Source organism: Dasypus novemcinctus, chromosome 20 (assembly GCF_030445035.2).
Source record: "Dasypus novemcinctus isolate mDasNov1 chromosome 20, mDasNov1.1.hap2, whole genome shotgun sequence".
Lineage (NCBI taxonomy): Eukaryota > Metazoa > Chordata > Mammalia > Cingulata > Dasypodidae > Dasypus > Dasypus novemcinctus.
This window is the reverse complement of record NC_080692.1, coordinates 7,230,792-7,248,119: the sequence shown is the minus strand read 5'-3', so window position 1 is coordinate 7,248,119 and position 17,328 is coordinate 7,230,792.

The following is a 17,328-nucleotide window of genomic DNA, read 5'->3' as shown; positions in this document are numbered from 1 at the left end:
GTGACTAGGTGACACAGTTGCTGCAGATTTTATGGACCAAAAGAGATGGGGTAGGCTTCCCTTTGGAAAACTAACATTGTATTGTTTTTTTAAGATTTATTTATTTCTCTCCCCTCCCAGCGTCCAGAGCACCCCCCTCCCCCCCCGTTTCTGCTCTCTCTGTCCATTTGCTGTGTGTTCTTCCGTGTCTGCTTGTATTCTCAGCAGCATTGGGAATCTGTCTTTTTTTCTGTTGCGTCATCTTGCCGCGTCAGCTCTCCGTGTGTGTGGCGCCATTCCCAGGCAGACTGCTCTTTTTTTCCACACTGGGCAGCTCTCCTTGTGGGGTGCACTCCTTGTGGGGGCTCCCCTACGCGGGGGACACCCCTGCGTGGCACAGCACTCCTTGTGCGCATCAGCACTGCGCATGGGTCAGCTCCCTGGGTTCAAACCCTAGACCCTCCGTATGGTAGGTGGACGCTCTATCCATTGAGCCACGGCCGCTTCCCTGTACGGCTCTATCAAAGCCAGGACTCTCCGACCAGCTGTGACCAAAACTACAGTCAAAGTGAACCCCAGAAGTCCAGAACCTGCCCGAAGAGCCCGCAGGCCTGAGAGCCGACACGGCTGAGGTCGCGCTTTCCTCCCCTTAGCCCTGCACACGTGGCCCAGGCCAGCTCCGCTCTTAGCCGCTCCCACCCAAGCTCCCGAGGGCCCCAACGCGTTCCACTGGCACCGACACTCACCCCACGTGACCCGCACCCTCCGGGTACGTGTTGGTCTTTCTCGGGGTGGAGCTGGTTTCCTCTACTGAACCAGCCCGGGCCGTCAGGCGCTGCCCCTTGCCCAGGGTGGGATGGCAGAGCTGGGGCCTCTTGCCCGCTCAGCAGAGCCGGCACTGCTCAGCTGGGGGCGCGAGGGCACAGGGCAGCACCCGCCGGCCTCCAAGCCCTGGCCACGCGTGCCCCCGGGGAGGGGCAGCTGCTGCACAAGCCTTTCTCCTCCTCAGGGAGGCTCCGCGGGCAGCCGCCTGCAGACCTCGTGGGCGTCAGGCAGCGTGGGGGGCCAGCTGGGGGCACGGGCCCAGCGGGCGTCTGGCCGGAGGGGCCAGGGAGGCGCCCACGGCCCAGCGCGGCTTCTCCAAGCTCAGGAGTGAGAGCCGAGCAGAGCACCCAGCTTGCGTGGCACCCCCTGCCCCCAGGGAGCACCCTAGCTGCAACGGCTCTTCATGTAGAGCACGTGTGTCTGTGTGTGCATGTCTGTGTGGGGGTGTGTATCTGTGTCTAAGTGTGTGTGCTGGTGCGTCCAGGCTGGGCCTGGGTGTGAATGTGCAGGAGTGACTCTATATGCATGTCACTGTGTGTAAGTGTGGGTCTGTGTGTGTGTTTGTGTGTATGGGAGTGCATGTCTGTGAGTGTGCACCTGTGTGTTTGTGTTTGTGTGTCTGTGTGTCGCTGGGTATGTCTCAGTGTGGGTCTGTGTGTGAGTGTGCATATGTGCAAAGCTCCGTGTGAGCCCGTGATTGCATCCGCCCCTACATGCATCTGGGTGTGAGCGTGTCTGTGTTGGAGTCTGTGAGTCTGTGCGTGCTCATGTCTGTGCGTCCGTCTGCAGACTCCCATCAGGAGGCCAGTGGGTACTGACCCCCAGTCCACACCCGCGGCCAAGCCAGGCTCTCAGCTCGGGAGGGGGCCGCTGCTCCCCCCAGCTCGCCCCGCAGGGGTCCCCACCCGGCATCCTCGGAGCCCCCGCCGTGAGCTGCAGGACCTTCCGTCAGGCAGGCGGGGCTGGACGGGCCAGCGTCCACGCCCTCCCGGGGAACTCTGGCCCCCTTCAGGGGCTCGTCAGGAAGGGGCTGGCCCAGCGCCCAGCGCTTCGCCCACCCGAGAGCAGAGGAAAACGACCCCCGTGTCTCGGCCCAGGCGAGAGCCCCAAGGACAGCCGGCCTTTCCCGCCGGCCCATCGGCTTCCGCCAAGTGGACCTCCGGGCCCCCAGAATCCCCAGCCCTCCGCGATGGGTGCCGTGCAGCTGGACCTGCACTTTAGCACGCTTTCATTCATTCATTCACCATTTCTCGGCCACCGCCTTCCAGCGGTTCTATTCATGCTGAGAAAACCCGGGGAGGGCTAATGTGAGCCCTCCCCTCCAGGCTGCAGACGGGATCACACGTGTCTCCTGGCTGGGGGCACGGGCTACGGGCGGCCAGGAGCGAGAGGGGCCTGGACTCGCTGCCGTCGGCAGGAACCAGCCATCAGAGCGGCACAGTGGCCAGGGGCGGCGCCACCTGCACCACATCCACTCCCTCCTTCTCCACCACGTTGGCTCTGCGGGGAAGAGGCGCTCATCACCCTCTCGGGTTGAGGAAGGGCTGGGATTTCTCCAGGTCAGCTGCAAGCGTGGGACCTTGTCCAGTTCAGCTCAACTGACCCCAGCAGCTCTTCTGCTGGGTTGCATCTCCAGATCCTGCGGAGGTAACTGATTTTCGGGCCATTAACATTTGGACTTTTAATTTAGTGGATGACTAGACCCATGAACGTCCTACTCACGTGTGACTGCACGCATTAACTAATATCCTTGTCAAAGGTCCTGTTTATAGATGGCTCACACCCTCAGGGCTGGGCATCGGGACTCCACTCCTCTTAGCGGGGGGCGCGGTTCAGCCTCCACCAGCCCTGCACCCACCAACCCCAACCTGGAGCCCGCCCTCCCGGCACCCTCCTCCTGGGCGGCCTCAGACGGCACGTGGCCGTAGGTGTTGTTATATGAGATGTGCCGGAAACTGGAACAGGAGGCTGAGGTTTCCCTTGGAAGCTCGGGAAATTCTTGATAGGCAGAAAATAAGAGCAAATATACTCTGGAGATAGAAACAGGAGGGAAACCAGCAACAGAAGGGCTGCTGGTGGATTCTTGTTGTTGTTGTAGTTGTAGTTGCTGTTGTTGTAGTTGCTGTTGTTGTAGCGTTTGGGTTCTACGATCTGACTCCTGTTAGCGTCTGCCTCACTTTGTACTCAGGGGGCGGGGGCTGATGGGGCAGGGCGGCCGTGTCGAGGCAGCATAGAGGGAGGTGGCGCAGGCCGGTCCATCCCCAAATAAGGCCACAGTTGCTGAGTGGAGAGAGCACGGGGAAAGGTGCCTGCTGGTAAGAGGGGCAAGTGGGGAAGGAAGACCTTATCTTATCACTGTGGTAGAAAGAAACCACTCACTTCCCTTCTGCCTCTGGTGGAATATTCTTAGCCTTCTGTGGCCCACACATTCCTTTTTCCCTTGGAAACATGCCCTGCTGCTGGCGAAAGCAGCAAGCCCTCTCCCAGAAAACTGCGTTCACACGCGAGCTAGCCTTTCACGCCTTACGTGCCCTGTGACGGTCGTCCACAGGACGCTGAGGGCTCTGAGATGGATGATTCCTGCTCAGGGACCCGAAGCCAGAACTTGCTGACTCCATGGCATCCTTTTCCTCCCACTGGACAGAGCTGGACAAACTGCCTTGCTCGCTGATTCTCCTTTTCCAGCCTTCCGTCAGGCTGCACCCTGCAGTTGGTCAGCCTGTCGTCAAAGCTGGGAATGCCAGTGGTTAGCCTACAGACGCTTCCTCGTTCACTTTGCCTTGTTCAGGTGGGGGGAGAGGCAAGGGAGAGGGATAAACTGTCCACCTCCTGTGTGCACTTGACTTACGTTGCTCAATTTAATCCCTCCCACCAGTGTAGCAGGTCGACGTGATTACACCCATTTTACAGATAGGGCTTTCGGGGGCTAAGTGGACACTCATGCACATGGTTAGTGGCTGAGTAGGATTCAAACTCAGAAGTCAGCCCCCATGCCTTGTGTTATTTCTGCTCCTCTAAATGCCTCCCCCTGATGCTCCGCCTTTGCTCGGGAGCCACCCTGACCCTAGGATGACTTCTGCAGACGTCTGAGCTCATCCATCGTTGGATTTTATTAGTGTAACCCTCGAGAGGTCATACCTTTCAAGGTCCTTGCTGGCCATTTCCTGTGGTCTCCTGTGCACTGAGCATATTTGAAATGCAGCAGCTCTATCTCCACTTCACCTTTCCCAACTCTAAAATCTCATTCGCAAGAGAAACATAACCTGGGGCTCAGATCAGGGAGAAAACGGTTTCAAATATTATTTTTCCAGATGTGTAACTTTTCTTTTTTTGGTCATGGCTTCTCTAACTGAAATAGTCTGATATATTTTGAACTATTTTCTTTTCTATGTGAAACAGCCATCAGCAGGGTCCTCTGCTTTGTCAGAAATATCTGCATGTTTTCAGACACTTAGGTCTGATGTGTTACCATGAAAGTGAAATGGGATGATGAAGGTCCTGAAATGAGCATTTAACCCGTCCTGGCAGGTCTATCCCATCTTCAAAGGCCTCTAGCCTCCTCTGATGAACTAGTTCAGTACCTTACAGTCTTTGTGGTTTGGAAGTTCTTATAGTGAGCCAAGTAGTTAGGATTATTATTAAACCATTGGCTGTACAGAATTTTATTTTGTTTTGGTGATTCTTGATGCTATTGACCAGGTCTTGATACCATCAACCTTTTCGGTATTGATTATGATTTGGTCAGAATCTCTTACTTTATCATGTAATAATGTTCTGCCCAGACATAATTTGTTGTTAGAGGCTAGCTGATATCTGGATAGAATTGATCCACTTCCACCATTTATTATACATTCTAAAAGATAAGGCTTCTTTTTTATTCAGGCTAAAAAAAATCCATTGTCAAATGGATTGGACAGAAGCTTGGATCATAATTAATTTTACTCAAAAGGGCATCTTTTCCATTGAATTAAAAAGTTCAGGGGATGCAGATCCATTTAAGGAACGAGGGAAAAGGTTGAAGAAGTTCTTATGTGGGAGCTTTTATTTATGAAGTAGGAAGCAAGGTCATCTGCCAAGAGTGAGCAGGAGGAGGGGAGGGATGTGAAGAGAGTGTTGAAGGGTAGGGGTCCCTCTGGTAAGGAGTGGGAAAGAGGCACACCAAGGAAGGGCCAGGCAGAGCTGAAGCTGGAGATGTTGAATTTGTCATGGAAGCAGTCAGCAGCTCAAGGAGAGGAATAGAGAAGACAGATCTTTGGTTAGATCTTGGGCTGGGGGTTGTCAGGGTATTTACTAAAAGCACAAGAAGGCGAGGGGATTGAGGGTACTAACGAACGTAGTTGAAGTCGATCATCAATTCATTTATCCATTAAACAAATAGCTATTAAGCAACCATTATGTGGAAGACAGTGTGGCTGGATAGGGAAGGAGATCCAGATAGAAGTGGTGGTAGTTCTGGAAAAAATGGAGAGGCCAGGGGACTAGGAATCTTGGGAAGTGAAAGAGCAACATAGTGGAAAGTGGAGCATGAGAGATCTGGAAGGATGATAGCACAGCCAACCCTTCAAAAGCCCTGGCATACCAGGTGCTTGTCTAGACTCTGCAGGTATTAACTCATTTAATTCTCTCAGTAACTCTGTGAGGTCGGACTATTATTTTCCCATTTTACAAGCGTGGCCCATTTTACAAGAGCTGGGATATTTGAACCCGGGCAGTCTGGCATCAGTGCCCAGGCTTTTTAGCACTGTGCCCTACTGCCTCCAGGAGGCTGTGGTCACTTGGGCTGCAGAATTGCAAAGGTGGAGTCATTCTGGGGGATGACACAGTCTTGAGGATACCCACGGGAAAGAGCGGCTATCGCTAAGTCAGGGGGAAGGTCACCGTGGGCAAGACTGCTGGACACATCAAGACTGCTGGACACATCTTACCGAAGTCCATTGAATAGTGACTTTCTGGGGGTGGGGGGTGCTGTAGACTGGAGTCATGAGTGTAGGGTTGGTGGTCAGAAGACCAGAAGATGACAAAAGTGAGGAGACGTAGATGGTGATGATAAGCAGGTACCCTGAGTCCAAACTCTTAGGGACCCCCCTACGACACTGGAGGAAGAATCATTTGGACATGCCATTACTGGGAGAAGAGAAAGCCCCTCCTCCCAGCCCTGAAGCCCCAGGAGATGGGAAGGAGCTGGACTTCCGCTCTAAGCAGGCAGGGGGAGGGAGATATCCAGGCCTTTATCTTCTATGTGCAAAGTTTCAGAGTCTTGGAAGGGGGAGGAGCTGCAGGAAGCCGAATCAAAAATATAAAAACATACAGAAACTTGGGTTGAGCGTGTGGTAAAAGAAGAATGAAAGGCCAACATTTTGAGTCAATGATGGATACACACTGAGACATGGGTTCTTTGAGGTTCTATGGAGACTACCGGTATAAAGTTCCACGGGCATCAGTGCCAGCCAAAGCCCCAGCTGGTGTAGAGTCTTAGTGATGGTGGCCATCAGTAAAGTGCCCTGTCCAAATTTGGCTCTATTAGGTTTCTTTAGGGAAACAAAACCAAACAGGAGATGTCTATTAATATTATGAGATTTTTTCAAACTGTCTCACACAACCATGGGGATGCACGAGTCAAATTCGGGAGGGCAGGCTACAAACCAGGGACTCTGATGAAGGTCCTGGATGAGTTCCCCAGGAGACTCTGGCTGTCTGAATTAGAGATGGACATTCTCTCTCTGAATGCTGAAATCACTTCTCCTTGGAAGACGTTCAGCTGATTGGATGAGACGTCACTCATTGCTGACGGCAGCCTCCTCAGATGATTGTAGATGTCATCAGCCATAGAGGCGGTGAACTCACTGATGATTTAAGTCTATGAAATGTCCTCACACTACCATCTGACCAGTGCTTGTGTGACCACGCAGCTGGGCACCATTACCTGGCTAAGTTGACACATGAACCTGTCCATCCCAGGCTCCAAGAGAAATTTTTCTCCTGGGTCAGCTCAGATGGCCGAACTTACATGAAGTTCCAACAACCAGGGACCTGTCGAGAGAACAGAAGCTTCACCACATGACCAGCCCATGTGTTTCCTGCTTTCCTTTGTTCCATTTCTCAGGACGTAGTTCTCAGAATGCAGATTTGATCTGGCGTGAGACACAGACAGTCACGTTAGAACTGCAGGGTCTGTTTGCTTTTCAAGTCAGTCTAGTCTCTTGCTCTGATAAACCCTCCGGGACCCTCTGATCACATCCCCAGTTTCACCCCTGACACCCAGGCTGTGCTGTCGGCGGCGGCCCCGTCTCCAGCTCACCCTCAAAGCGACTGATTTATTTTCAAGACGCTGTCTCAGATCTTGTGTTCTCCCCGCCTCCCCTGAGAGGAACGGAGTTTCGGATGAGCTCATCTTCCTACTATGTCTCCATCAGCACGCGCTGACTCTTTCCAGAGAGGCTGCCTGGGCCAGGAGCGCGCCGTTCTTGGTGGACGCATCAGCTCTCTTGGTCTCGGTTTCCTCTCCCTCCCTGTCACCTCTCTTCAGCCTCCCCACGATGGCTCCTGCCTTGGGCACACTGAAGTCTAAGCGTCTCTGCGGGCCTCGCTAGCACAGGCTCTTTACGTCAGCGCGTGGACGAGAGGTCATTTGCACTGCCCAGTGGCAGGGCCAGCCTGGCCCTGCACAGAAGGGCCGACTGGACAGCTCTCTCCTGAGGCCGCTGCCCCCAGCTCTGCTGGGGAAAGAGCTGGCGCTCGCCTGGCCCCGCTGCTTGCCCACGCACCCCAGGGGAGAGGACACGGCTGGCTCTGGGCTGAGGAAGCCGTGAAGGCTCCGTGCCCGGGGGGTCCCCTCTACGAGGGAGGAGAGCCTCAAGGGTGAGTGGGGGGACTCGGCCCCCGGGCTCAGGGGAGGCAGACTCGCCTCTGAAGAGGCCGCTTCCTCCGCTGCGCCCCAGCCCCGCTCGCACACGCGCAGCGCAGGCCTTCCCACAAGAGCCTGTCCCAGGCCGATCCCAGTGGCGCAGGTGGGGAGAGGGCCTGGGGGGCTGCGTCTCGAACCAGCTCCCAGGCCACGTTTCTCCAGCGCGTCTCATGCCTGGCGGCTCGTTCTGGTCACCTCGGGGGCGTTTCACGAGCGCGGAGGGCCATCGAGCTCTCGGGGGGGCAAAGCTGCCTCTGGGGGTGCTCCCGTGGCCTCGCCTGGTCCCTGGGCCTGTGTGCCACCTCGACGCCTGAACAGCTGCCCGGGCCTGCCGTCGAGTCCCACTAAAGCCCCCTGGACGGCAGGTGCTCAGGCTAATCCAGCCTCCGCGGAGGGACCCGGGGGACTTCGCGCCCCAGCCTCCCAGAGCCCACTTCCCCCAGCGCGTGGGACACACTCTGGCCTGAACTCACCTTCTGCCTTCCCAAGCCTCCTGCTGTGCCTTCTGAAACTCACCGCCTCTTGCCAGCAAAGTCCCCCAAGCCGCTCCACGCCAAGCAGGTGAGTCTGTGAAGCTAGACAGCCCCCTGCCCGACTGCGTCTACCAGCCCACCCCCATCAGCGCCCCTGCCGGCAGGCACAGGGGCGGTGATTGTCTCAACACTTCAGCACTAACTCGGGGCCAGCTACGCCTTTTTTTTTTTTAATCTATGAAATACTTTTAATGCACAAACAAGCACAGACTTTTATTATTCATATTTGACATATCAAGGTACTGAAATGCAGACACACATAGTATGAAGCCAAGAACCTCTTATATTTTTTGAATGTAACATCAAAAAAATAAATAAATAAAATTTGCATCAGAGATCCTCAACTTAAGACTTTTGAACATGGGTATACATATTGTTAAATACCCCAGCTACGCTTTTAAATTCAACTACGGGGAAGCAGACTTGGCCCAGTGGTTAGGGCGTCTGCCTACCACATGGGAGGTCCGCGGTTCAAGCCCCGGGCCTCCTTGACCCGTGTAGAGCTGGCCCATGCGCAGTGCTGATGTGCGCAAGGAGTGCCGTGCCACGCAGGGGTGTCCCCCGTGTAGGGGAGCCCCATGCGCAAGGAGTGCACCCCGTAAGAAGAGCCGCCCAGTGCGAAAGAAAGCGCAGCCTGCCCAGGAATGGCGCTGCCCACACGAAGAGCTGACGCAGCAAGATGACGCAACAAAAAGAAACACAGATTCCCGTGCCACAGACAGCAACAGAAGTGGACAAAGAAGAACATGCAGCAAATAGACACAGAGAACAGACAACTGGGGGGAAGAGGGGGAGAAGGGGCGAGAAATTTTTTTTTAAATCTTTAAAAAATAAAAAATAAATTCAACTACGAGCTCCTTCGGTCCTCACAGAACCCTATTTTACAGATACTATTAGAGCCAACTATACAGATGAGGCAAGGAAGGCACAGAGGCGTTAGGCGACTGCTCCCAGCGGCACAGCTCATCGGTGGCAGCACCAGGTGTTGCCTCCAGTCCAGGTCCCAGCCGTGCTTTGCCGTCAGTGTCACCCCTGCCACCACAGCACCCCACCTTGCTCAGACACACCCCTCCCCTCCGTTTTCTCCAACTCAGTCACTTTTCACTTACCATCTACAGTTATCAATCATCGAGTGACTTAGTGATCTCAAACAATGGGCAGGGACCGCACGGCGCCTCTGGGTCACGAGGGTGGTGTGGCTCGCTGGGTGCCCCGGGCTCAAGGCTGCTGATGAGGCTGTGGACAGGCCGTCCCCTAGCTCGGACTGTGGGCATCATGGGACTCAACCGGGTGGAAAGATCCCCTCCCACGGGGCTCCTGGCAGGCTCTTGGCCCCTCGTGGACTGGTGTCCTAAGGGTGTCGTTCGTCGAGGGCCCCTCTGAAGGACGCTCACCCCATGGCAGCTGGAGTTGCCCAGCAGGAGTGCCCCGGATGGAAGCCACAGTCTTTTTATAACCTAATCTCGGAAGAGACCTTGGATTGCTGCTGCCATATTGTAGTCATTAGAAGCCAGTCAGTAAGTCCCACCTATTTATTGGGTGGGGGGACTGTTGGGGTCCCCCTAAGGGGCTGCCTGTCTCACCTTGTCCCTCTGTCCACCCTTCTGTCTGGGGTGCTCATGGACCCCACACGTTGCCCTGCCTGCCAAAGAGAGGGGTGGAGCCTGCGCTCCGGGTGTGTGGTTGAGCCAGGGCACCCGTGAGGGGCTGCCTGGGTGCAGAGCTGCCAGGTCCTCCCAGCTGCCACGTCTCCGTTGACCCCATTAGAGGCGTGTACTCACTACAAGAATATAATCCAAAATGCCAAATGCCCGAGGAAGATTCAAGCTTCAAGAAACAGCATCTCATCCCAAAAGAACGGAAAGCAGACTTTGTACACCGATGTCCGCAGCAGCGTTATTCACAGTTGCCAAGAGATGGAAGCCACCCAAGTGTCCATCAACTGATGAGCAGATAAACAAAATATCGTTTATACACAATGGAACATTATTCAGTCACTCGAAGGAATGAGGTTCTGAGATCTCAGACAGCGTGGGTGAACCCTGAAGACATCATGTAGGGTGAAATAAGCCAGCACAAAAGGCAAATATGGTGTGCTCTGGCTGATATGCAATAATTAGAATAAGCAAACTCAGAGAGCCAGGACGTAGATCACAGCTCCCAGGCCGGGGCAGGGGTGAGGGGTGGGGGGTTATTGCCTGATGGGTGCAGAGTTTCTGTCTGAGATGATGACAGAGTTTGGTGAATGGGTGTTGGTGAGGGTTGCACAATATCGGAATTTTACACTTGAACGTGGCTATAAAATACTTTTAATGCACAAACAAGCACAGACTTTTATTATTCACATTTGACATATGAAGGTACTCAGATGCAGACACACATAGTATGAAGCCAAGAACCTCTTATATTTTTTGAATGTAACATTAAAAAAATAAATAAAATTTGCATCAGAGATCCTCAACTTAAGACTTTTAAACATGGGTATACGCATTGTTAAATACCCCAGCTACACTTTTAAAAGGAAAGTTGGGAGGGAGGGTAGAGGGGGGAGGAGGGCAGGAAGCGCATTTCCCGAGGTTTCTAAGGAGAACACCAGCTCGCCAGGGGCCTCTGGTGGCAGGCGCCCCTCGCCTTCCGCACCGGGGCCCCGTGTTCCTGGGAACCCGCGTTCCTGGGAACCCGCCTCCGGGGCGATGGAGAATGATCTCCCCGCAGAGGGCCGGCCCCTCGCAGCGCCTTCCTTCTGGGCGCGCTCCGGCCGCCCGCCCTGGCTGCAGGAGTGCAGGGACAAGCTGGCAGGCGGGCCGGCCCCGGCCACCGCGTGCCCGACCCCGCGACTCCCGAGGCACAACTCCCGAGGCACGACCCGGGGCTCCCGCCTTGAGCATGAGGACCCCCAGTCTCGGTGGTGCTGGAGAAAACACGGGGCTTCCTGGGACACGGAGCCGAGAGGACTGTAGACAGAGAGAGAGTGATTGAGAAGCTCTCCCAGTGGAGGGGGTCTGAAGAACAGGCTCCAGCCCCCCTTGGAAGGGGGGACTTGAATTTATACAGAACTTTCCCAGGCGGGGATATGATCGGTGGTGGGAGGGTCTGAGGGTCCGCGTGAGGGGCGGGGCCGACAGGAAGCCCTGGATGGAACTTTCCCTGAGGGTGACTTGAGGAGAGTGGGCTAGGGAGTTAGGGTTTCTTGGGATGCTGCAGGAGAGGAGGTTTCTTTGCTCTGTAGGGATTTTATCTCCCCCTGATATGCAGGTAGGGAAGGTTCCCACTTCCCTTTACTCCCGTCTCTGTGTGGTTTCTTTCTTTAACCCGTGGGGAAGCGCCGTGACCTTGGACTCGCAGGCTTAGGGGATGGGGTTAGCCTTCCCCAGCGCATGTCAGGGGAAGCTGAGCTACAGCTGGTTGATTATTGCAAGCCTCTAACAGGCCGGAGGAAGGGGCTGCTCCCGCCAGCGCGCAGGCCCGCTCTCCCCAGAGGCAGCCCCTGCCTGCAGCCTCCGCCCCCACCTCCCACTGACTAGGAAGGGGTGGCAGAAACCTGGCGCGCAGAGTGCCTGGGCTCCATTCACGCCCTGCAAGAGCAGCACCCATGGGTCCTCAGGGGGCCTCTCAGGCCGGCCGGCCCCGCGAGGTGGCCCTGAGCCGGTGGACGTGCGGGCAGCGGGGAAGCCGGCCCCGCGAGGTGGCCCTGAGCCGGTGGACGTGCGGGCGGCGGGGAAGCCGGCCCCGCGAGGTGGCCCTGAGCCGGTGGACGTGCGGGCGGCGGGGAGGCCGGCCCCGCGAGGTGGCCCTGAGCCGGTGGACGTGCGGGCGGCGGGGAGGCCGGCCCCGCGAGGTGGCCCTGAGCCGGTGGACGTGCGGGCGGCGGGGAGGCCGGCCCCGCGAGGTGGCCCTGAGCCGGTGGACGTGCGTGCGGCGGGGAGGCCGGCCCCGCGAGGTGGCCCTGAGCCGGTGGACGTGCGGGCGGCGGGGAGGCCGGCCCTGCGAGGTGGCCCTGAGCCGGTGGACGTGCGGGCGGCGGGGAGGCCGGCCCTGCGAGGTGGCCCTGAGCCGGTGGACGTGCGGGCGGCGGGGAGGCCGGCCCTGCGAGGTGGCCCTGAGCCGGTGGACGTGCGGGTGGCGGGGAGGCCGGCCCTGCGAGGTGGCCCTGAGCCGGTGGACGTGCGGGTGGCGGGGAGGCTGGCCCTGCGAGGTGGTCCTGAGCCAGCGGAGGTGCAGCGGGGAGGCCGGCCCCGCGAGGTGGCCCTGAGCCGGTGGACGTGCGGGCGGCAGGGAGGCCGGCCCTGGAGGTGGCCCTGAGCTGGTGGACGTGCGGGCAGTGGGGAGGCCGGCCCCGCGAGGTGGCCCTGAGCCGGCAGAGGTGCAGCAGGGAGGCCGGCCCCGCAAGGTGGCCCTGAGCCGGTGGACATGCGGGTGGCGGGGAGGCCGGCCCTGTGAGGTGGCCCTGAGCCGGCAGAGGTGCAGCAGGGAGGCCAGCCCCGCGAGGTGGCCCTGAGCCGGTGGACGTGCGGGCGGCAGGGAAGCCGGCCCTGCGAGGTGGCCCTGAGCCGGCGGAGGTGCAGCGGGGAGGCTGGCCCCGCGAGGTGGCCCTGAGCCGGTGGACGTGCGGGCGGCAGGGAGGCCGGCCCTGCGAGGTGGCCCTGAGCCGGTGGACGTGCGGGTGGCAGGGAGGCCGGCCCTGCGAGGTGGCCCTGAGCTGGTGGACATGCGGGGGGGCGGGGGGGAGGCCGGCCCTGCGAGGTGGCCCTGAGCCGGCAGAGGTGCAGTGGGGAGGCCGGCCCTGCAAGTGGCCCTGAGCCGGCAGAGGTGCAGTGGGGAGGCCGGCCCTGCGAGGTGGCCCTGAGCCGGCAGAAGTGCAGGCGGCAGGGAAGGCCAGCCGGGCCGTTTCCTGGCTGGAGACTCTGCGCCCCCCGGCCTGGCGGAAGCAGGTGGCAAACCTGAAGCTCTTGACTTGTCCCTCCTCCGCCTTCTTGGGTGAGCACGCTGTCATTCCACAAGGGGCACCGGGGGCCGGCAGGGCCGACCGCACAGCCCCTGCCCCTGCCTCTCACGCAGCCCCTCCTGCCCTTCCCCACTGCTGGGAGCCGCAGGCGTCGTGGGGACAGCAGGGAAGGCAGGCGTCCACCCAACGCAAAGGTCCTCCCCAGCGAAGCCAGCAGACGGGGACCTTCTCACCCAGAGACGGGCCTGCACCAAGGCGCCCTCCCAGGCTGGGGCGCCGGGACCTCTCCCCGCAGCCCACACGCAGCCAAGCCGCTGCCCTGCACCCCTCTGCCCAAATGCTCCCTGAGATCACGCTGCCCGCGTCTCACCGTGAACCAAGAATCACCCGTTTCCCACAGCACCCTCCCTCCATGTCACCCGAGAGCAGCCAGTGGAGCCCTAAGAAATGGGCACGCTCCTCGGTGGCCACGGGCAAGTCACCCCAAGCTTCGACCTTCTGGCTCTTCACTCCCACAAGGACAGATGTGACGGAAAGTTCTGGAGGGCGCCCACGCGCTCTCAAGGCGGAAGCAGGGCCCCGTGCTCGGGTGCTCTGGGTCCCCGGCCCACGGCGGCCCCCGCTCTTTGCCTGGAGAGCGAGTTGTCATGTAAGGTCGCCCCATTTGCTTCCGGAGAAACATGAAGAAGAGTCGCACGTGAGCCTGTGAATTCCAGGTTCGACCAGCCCCTGCCACCGGCACAGAAGCAGGGCCCAGCATGCGGGAATTGTTAGTAGTAATGACATGCACATTTCCTGCCTTTTCTCTCCAAGTCTGGTGTGAAATTAACAAGCTCAAATGAGAACACTGACAAGGATGAGTCAGGCCCGGAGAATGTGGTAGCACGACACAGGCTTTAAATAATGTCAATAAAAAGCCTTTTTTAAAAAATCCATTTGTTGACAAAAGACAGCCAAGAGCTCATTAATCTAATATGTGGATCTCTAAACATTTTTGATCATGGACTCTTAAGACAAAGCGTTTCTGAACTTGCATGTGCTCCTGATACGTGACTGGTTTTCTATTAAAAAATCTTAGAGGGTGCAGTACTCAACCCGTTTGCAAACATCCAAAACATACATGGAGAAAAGCGAAAAGAACAAGATAAAGGCAAAAGAAACTATTTTCAACAGCACAACGCTTTTATCCTTGTTGGTTATGCAGTTTAGTAAGTTTCATTATTATTGGAATCACGATTTAACAGTTCATAGTACAGCAATTTGAAGATCTGCTTACAAGTCTAAATTCTTGTTTTATAAGGGCGGTCGTGATTGAAAAGTTTACAGTGCAAAATAAGTACAAGGAATCCAGTGCTGGGGTTGAAGAGTTGACCGAATTCACAGTGACAGCGGGGGGCCTGCAGGCGGGTGTGGCCGGGTCCTCCTCTCCATTCTCCTTCTCCCTCCCTCCCTGACAAGGATCTTTGTACCTCTCTAGGGCATCTCACATGAACGTGTAGCTGTTGTCCAGGCACAATCAGCCCCCCAAAGACCCTATTTCTCAGTAAATCAATAGGTTCATGTTATTCTTAACTCTCAGTAGACCTGAATCTTTTGAAAACTCACAACTGGATGGAAAACACATTCCAATCTCTTTCTCTTGGCTAAGGCTCCCCAGGGAGCTCCACTCTTCAGACCACCTGAGCCATGATTCTCGAGCTCTTGGCAAATGTGGCCATTTCCCACGGAGCTTGGCAAGCTAGTGAGTGGAACTGACAAAGAGGAGACACTGCAAATAAAGCTTTTGGAAATGGATTTGTATTTTATTCATCCAGATGTCATCAATTATCTGTTGACTACAAGTAATAAAGATATGCCTGAGATGTAGTTCACCAACCTACATGTAACCAAGCAGGAACACGGATGGACTAGTTGACGCTTACAACCAGTCTGAGGCTGTTTTAGTTTCCTAGCTGCTAAAACAAATAGCACAATGGGTTAGCTCACAGTTTTGAGGCGAGAAGTCCAAAAGAATCAACAAGGCAGTGCTTTCTCCTGGAAGACTTTGCATTCTGGGGCTGGCTGCCAGTGATCCTTGGTCCTTGGTTTTTCCATCACTTGGCAATGGACTTGGGGGCATCCTCCCTCCCTTCTGGGTCCCATTGGCTTCTAGATCCTCACTGCTCCCCATGGCTTCTCTTCCATGTCCAATCCCCTTGGCTCATGAGGTCGTCAGCCACACTGGATGAAGACCTAACCTTGGTCAGTTTGGGCACAACTTGCCTAACAACACCTCCCAAGCTTTTGTCTGTAAATGGGTTCACACGCACAGGACCAAGAGTGAGGAAAGGAGCCCCCCAGTTGGAGAGAAAGTGCCCAAGAATTGAGGTTCTAATCTCTCAGTGGTTGTCTTGAAACCCAAACATATAACTTAGGGAAATACGCCATCTGAAAGGCCATGGGTTAGGAGGCCTTGTGACATTTTAAGGCCTTTTCTAGTCTCCATCTATGTGCTGATGGACACTTGTGCCTTGCTGGGGCAAAAAGTCAAATAGAGAGAAAATGGAGAGAGAGAAGTAGGTAAAATGCTTGTCCCCTCGAGACTCTCCTGGTACGTAATTGCAGGGCCAGGAATTAAACACACAGACGCAACCCCTGGGCATCCCGGAAAAGGGCCGATTATGGCTCAGTAGGTCTGGAGCAGGGCCTGAGGTTCTGTACTTCTAACCAGCTCCCAGGAAGTGGGGTGTCGCTGGCCCCGAGGCCCGGGGCTCTCGCTCAGGCACATCTGAGCAGGGGATGCCCCACTTCGTCAAGCTCGTCCTGATTTGCTGGCAGTGGCTGATGGGTGTCGGCGCCAAGAAGAGCAGGCAAGGGTGAACTCCAGCAGACGCACCGGAGCTGCAGTAGCTGCAGTAGCACCTCACAGGTAGGACCAGGGCGCTGGCCGCCCACCCTCCGGTGCGACCTCCAGACACTGAGCAGCATCTTGGGCTGGACATAGCGATGGAGCAGCAAGCCGAGAAGGGAAGGGCTGGCGGCCCCAGTGCCCGTCCCTGGACCCCTGTGGGTCCTGAGGGGCCAGCACCCTTCTGTGCCAGCTCAGCGAGTGACAAGAGGCCCTTTAGGGGTGGGGCAGCCACCGAGTCCCGGGGGCTGCCAACACAGGGCCCCAGGCCTGCGGCTCTCCAGGGAGGAAAGCCCTCCCCCCACCCCCACCTGGGCAGGCCCCTCTTCCTCTTTGGGCCACGGAGGCTGCTCCCCTCCCTGCCACCCCTTCCCCAGGCAAAGCTATGCCCTGTGGCCTCAAGGCCTGGTGCCCAGCACCCCTGGGCCGTGGCCACCAACGTCCACTGTCTTCAGAGAAAGGTCGGCCGGCCGGGGCAACTGCGGCTTCTGGAAAGCGGCTGGTGCCCCCTTCGCCCTGCCGAGAGGCCCCCTGCCCAGCCCCGTCTGCACGAGGCCAGGCCCAGACACCCACCCGGCCGCAGCCTGAGCCCAGCAGTCCCCAGAACAGCGCGAGGGGCCGGAGCTGGGGCTGGGGTGCATCCAAGAACGTTCCAGAAGTCTCCGCTCAGCAGCTTGGGCACATCAGTGAATCAGGAGTCCCGAAAGGACATCAGCGGCTCCGTGGCCGCATGGGGCACAGCCGTGGGCTCCCGCCTTGAGGGGTCCACAGCGGGTGCCGGGGCAGAGGTGGCAAAATGGTTTGGAGTAGGTGAAGCCCCCCCAGGTACCCCAAGCAGTGTTTTGGGGCTCCTCTGAGAGCGAGGCCGGAAGCCATGGGTGAGGGCCCGCAGAAGGGGGCTGCTCCAGCAGAGGCTTCCCGCGCCCCCTCACCGGCCGCCCCGTGGGGCCCCATCCCAGCTGCCGGCGGCTCCTGTCCACCCGGGGCTGCTCTGCTCCCCCCAGAGCTGCCAGGTCCCCAGGGAGCAGGCGCCTTCTTCCTCACTCTTTGTTGTTTGCTTTATACTAAAAGCTGTTTATTTTATTTTATTATTCATTTTTTTAAAATATTACATTCAAGATATATGAGGTCCCATTCAACCCCTTCGCCCCCACCCCCCACTCCCCCCACAGCAACACTCTCTCCCATCATCATGACACATCCATTGCATTTGGTAAGTACATCTCTGGGCATTGCTGCACTTCATGGTCAAAGG